Source organism: Pteropus vampyrus, unplaced genomic scaffold (genome assembly GCF_000151845.1).
Source record: "Pteropus vampyrus isolate Shadow unplaced genomic scaffold, Pvam_2.0 Scaffold14, whole genome shotgun sequence".
Taxonomy (NCBI): Eukaryota; Metazoa; Chordata; class Mammalia; order Chiroptera; family Pteropodidae; genus Pteropus; species Pteropus vampyrus.
The window spans coordinates 10,978,161-10,983,630 of record NW_011888795.1 but is presented as its reverse complement, the minus strand read 5'-3'; the positions used below and the strand labels follow the sequence as shown (position 1 = coordinate 10,983,630).

The following is a 5,470-nucleotide window of genomic DNA, read 5'->3' as shown; positions in this document are numbered from 1 at the left end:
TTGGAGAAAAGGAAACCTTCGCACGCTGTTAGTGTGTCTGTAAACTGGTGCAAAAACTATGGAAAACAGTAAGGAGGTTCCTCGAAAAATTAAAAATAGAATTACTAATTGATTTCTAGTCAAGATGGTGGAATAAGTGAATGCTGTGCTTGCCTCCTCTCATGACCACATTAAAATTATAACTAAACTATAGAATAACAATCATTGAGAACTGCCTGAAGTCTAGCTAAAGAGAAGTCCTACAACTAAGGGCATAGAGAAGCATCCTCGAGACTGGTAGGAGGGTGGAGACATGGAATGGGCTGGTCCCACATCTGAGTGTGGCAGGTAAAAATCAGGAGAGATATCTTGACTGCAGATTTCCCACCAGAGTAGCAAGGGGTCCCAGCCCAAGGGCCCCAGCCCTACACTAGGTTCCCCAGCCCAGGGTTCCAGTACCAGGAAGAGAAGTCCCCACCACTTCTGACTATAAAAACCATCAGAGAATGTGGCTGAGTGAGACAGAGGGCTGCTAGAGTCCCAGGCAATCCTCTTAAAGGGCCCAAATGTGAATTTACTCACAGACGGACTCACTTCCTCTGAGCTCCAGCACTGGGGCAGCAGCTTGAAAGGCACCAGGGACATACGAGGAGGAACTGAATTGTCTGGCTTCAGGGTGAGGGTTGAAGGGGCAGCTAGCTTTCTCCCAGAAAGAAGTACTGGCAGAATCCACTGTTTTTATTTTGTGCCCTTCCCCTTCCCAGCATGCATACACAGACTGTTGCCATATCTGAGTCTCCGTCACCTGGGCCAACCCAGTTCGAACCTCCCCAGTGATTCCCTGAGACTCTGCCCCATCCATCTTGTGGGCCTGCCCAAGCTGCTTCCAGTGGCTTTTCCATACACATGGCCTGTCATTGCTCATGCTGTGGACTTTCTTAAAATCTCTCAAAGGTTCACAAACCTGAGCAACCCCAAGCTTGGCACAAGTGGCAGCCAGCCTCGATTCATAGCTTGGCCACTCTGAGGCACCTATAAGCCCAGCACAAGTAGAAGCCAACTACAGATTGCTTGGTAGTTCATGCTAGGTGGCCACAGGCAGGGCACAGGTGGTGGCTGAACTTGGCCTGCAGCAGGGTCCCTCTCAGGAGTCCCCAGGCCAGCATGCCAGGTGGCCAGCTTCAGACCAAGCTGGAACACCACCCGGGCCTGCATCTGAGGATGGCACACCCAAAGGGCAGACTGGGAAGGCACCAGAGCCCTGCTAAATCAAATCCTGCTCTGTAGGGGCAGTCCCAACACAAGAGCTCCTCCACTGTAGTCACAGCTGGTCCTCATAAACAACCAGCTCAAGGGTCAATCCCTCTGATTGACATGCAATGAGCAACCAAGGCTCAACTGCAACAGAGGGTACACACAACCCATACAAGGGACCCATCTGGAGCACCCAGCTCAGGTGACCAGGGATACTGTGCCACTGGGCCCCACAGGCCACTCTACTAAGACTGGGAGACATAGCAGCCAACTACATAGAAACAAGCACAGGGAAGCAGCCAAAATGGGGAAACAAAGAAACATGACTCAAAGGAAAGAACAGAACAAAGCTCCAGGAGAAAAAAAACTAAACAAAATGAAGATAGAAAACATAAAAAAGAACCAGTAAGAATGAAGATTACAGTATCTGAAATGAAGACTATGTTAGAGGGAATAAACAGTAGATTAGATGAAGCAGAGAATTGAATCAGCGATTTAGAAGATAAAGTAGTAAAAAACACCCAATCTGAACAGCAACAAGAAAAAAGAAATTTAAAAAATGAGGATAGTTTAAGGGGCCTCTGAGATAACATCAATCATACCAAAATTTGCATCATAGGAGTACCAGAAAGAGAAGAGAGAGAGCAATGAATTGAAAACCTATTTCAAGAAATAGTGACAGAAAAATATCCTTAACCTGGAAAATGAAATAGACATACAAGCCCAGGAAGCTCAGAGAGTCCCAAACAAGATGAACCCAAACAGGCCCACACCAAGATACATCATAATTAAAATGCCAAAGGTTAAAGACAAAGAGAGACTCTTAAAAGCAGCAACAGAAGAGCAATTATTTACCTACAAGAGAGCTCCTATAGACTGTCAGCTGATTTCTCAACAGAAACTTTGCAGGCCAGAAGGGATTGCTATGAAATATTCAAAGTGATGAAAAGCAAGGACGTACAACCAAGATTACTCTACCCAGCAAAGCTATCATTCAGAATCGAAAGACAAATAAAAAGCTTCCCAGACAAGTAAAAGCTAAAGGAGTACATCACCACCAAGCCAGTATTACAGGAAATGTTGGAGGGATTTCTTTACGAAGAAGAAGGAAAGAGAAAAAAGATCGATAATATGAATAAGAAAATGGCAATAACTACATATTTATCAACAATTACTTTTAATGTAAATGGATTAAATGCTCCAATCAAAAGATAGGGTGGCTGAATGAATAAGAAAACAAGATCCCTACATATGCTACCTACAAGAGACTCACTTCAGATCAAAAGACATACACAGATTGAATGTACAGGGATGGAAAAAGATATTTCATGAAAATGGAAACAAACAAAAAAGCTGGGGTAGCAATACTTATATCAGACAAAATAGACTTTAAAACAAAGGCTATAACAAAAGACAAAGAAGGACCCAGTAATCCCACTTCTAGGTGTTTATCCAAAGAAACCCAAAACATTACTTCAAAGGGACGTGTGTCCATATGTTCACTGCAGCATTATTTACAATAGCCAAGATATGGAGGCAACCTGGGTGTCCATCAATGGATGAATGGATAAAGAAGAGCTGGTACCGATATACAATGGAATATTACTCAGCCATAAAAAATGAAATCTTGTCTACGGCCATTGCCACCCTGAACAAGCCCGATCCCATCTGATCTCGGAAGCTAAGCAGTCAGGCCTGGTTAGTGCTTGGATGGCAGACCACCTAGGAAGACCAGGTGCTGTAGGCATAAAAAATAAAAAATAAGGGATTGTAAGCTGACAAGATCCTTGCAATCTGTGAGGTCAACTAAGGGTTCCTTTGCCTAAAAGAAATTTTTTAAATAAAATTAAATTAAAATAAAATAAATAAAAATGAAATCTTGCCATCTGCAACAACATAGATCGTTCTAGAGGGTATTAAACAAACAAAACAGAAACAAATTCATAGATATAGAGAGCATTTTGATGGTTGCCAGATGGGAGGGTTATTGGGAGGATAAGTGAAAAGGGGAAAGGGATTAAAAAATACACATTGGTAGTTACAAAATAGTCATGGGAATGTAAAGTATAGCATAAGGAACATAGTCAATAATATTATAATATCTATGTATGATGTCAAATGGTACTACATTTATCAGGGTGATCTCTTTGTAAGTTATATAACTGTCTAATCGCTTTGTCGCACACCTGAAACTAATATAATATTGTATGCCAACTATAATTAAAAAATTAAAAAATTATTTTAAAAAAACAGAACTCCTATATGATCCAGATATTCCACTTCTAGGAATTTATCGGAAGAAATCTAAAACACTAATTCAAAAAGATATAATCACTCCTATATTCATTGCAATGTTCTTTACCATTGTCAATATATGGAAGCAACCTAAGTGTCCATCGATAGACGAATGGATCAAGAAAAAGGGGTACACATATACAATGGAATATTACTCAGCCATAAAAAAAAGAATGAAATCATGCCATTTGCAACAACATCATTCGAGGGCATTATGCTAAGTGAAATAAGTCAGAGAGAGAAAGACAAATGCCACATGATTTCACATAAATGTGGAAGCTGAAAAACAGAATAAACAAACAATACAAAAATAGCTCATAGAGAACAAATTGATGGTTGCCAGGTGGGAAGGGTTTGGGGGGATGAGTGAAAAGGTAAAGGGATTAAGAAATACAAATTGCCAGTTATAAAAATAGTCAAGGGGATGTAAAGTACAGCAAAGGGAATTTAGTCAATAATACTGTAATAACTATGTATAGTATAAGCTGGGTACTAGCTTTATTGGGGGGACCACTTCATAAGTTATGTAAATGTCTAGTCTCTATGCTGTACATCTGAAACTAACATGATAATGCATGTCAACTGTAACTAAAAAATAAAAATTTTAAACCTAGTGTTTCAGATAGCCCCCAATAAAACTTATTCTTTTATCAGCTGAATCTCAAAATTCAACATGAATCCTCGCAGGCCTAACAGCGGCAAGGAGAAATCTGCCCAGCTGTGAGTTTAGCCCTTTCACAGAAGAACACTCACCAATTCTTTGTGCCTGGACAGCTAGTCACCTCAGTCAGTTGAGCTATAGCAGTTCCCATTAAATATCTTTTCATTTTAATTAAACATTCTTTACTTTCAGAAAGCTCAAGTATCTTAAGTACCAAATTCAATGCTGCAATTCCATTGCATGTATTTATGGCTGCTTTAGCTTGTGTCTCAATGCCATAAAAGAAAATCTTTTAATTAAGAGGTTGACACATTTTAAAAATGGAAATCAGAAATCAGGGATGTCTTCCACCTCATTTTTACCAACACTCTACACCTTGAAACTATCATTTTTGTCTTTATCATTGCCCTTTTCTGAAGCTCTCTGTGTTCATAGAGGATATCTATCTTATTTACTATTATATCCCTAATACCTAGGGTAGTCTGTGCCTGACGCATGGTTGGCACTAAATAAATAACTGTTACATTTATTGAATAAATATATCCATGTGCCTTTTCTTTAAACCAATTTCAATTAAATGCAACTAATGATTGAATGTTAACTCTAAGATGGACAGCGTGCTCTCGGGAACCCAGAGAAAACATAATCTTAATATTCTCATTAACCCATATAGTTATTTTTTTCCCTCAAAGATTCATTCTCATTAAGATCTACAGAAAACAATAGCAAGGAGGAACAGGTTGTCTAATGAAATAATCTAACTTGTTTAGCACTCCCCACCCAGTACCATTGGTAAGTGGTCTCTTTGGGGCAGGACCATGTGAGGAGTTTCATGAACTTAGGCATTTTGTCATCATGGCTCCTTTCCTCCTTAAGAAAAATTAAGTTATATTTTACAACTGCACTGGTGTAAAGATGAATATAAACCTGTTGAGATTCACTATTGTGTATTCATCATTATTTTGTTCATTTTTTTCTTCATGTTTTAAATGAAATTAAAATGAAAACATTCATGTGAGGCACTAAAAGTACCATGGGTCCCACAGACATTGTGCCTAATGGATAAATGGGCCCCACTTAGGTGCCACATGTAGGGACCCTTTCTCCACCAGAGCAAGTTCTCTTCCTCCCTCCTTTCCTGATGGGATGCAGTTTCAAAGCAAGGTGCTGGTCTAAGCTTTCTAGCTGGAATCCTAACTCGGGAGGCCTTTTCTTTTCTTATCTGACATAAGAATAAACTGAGACCTAAGGGGGACAATCCCTATCTGCATTAACCTTCCA

The 5,470-nt window shown here is 39.9% G+C and overlaps 1 pseudogene; it reads left to right on the top strand.

The window, feature by feature from the left end:
- The first annotated feature begins 2,862 nt into the window (after positions 1 to 2,862).
- Positions 2,863 to 2,980, top strand: LOC111734321 (annotated as a pseudogene).
- Positions 2,981 to 5,470: the final 2,490 nt, after the last annotated feature.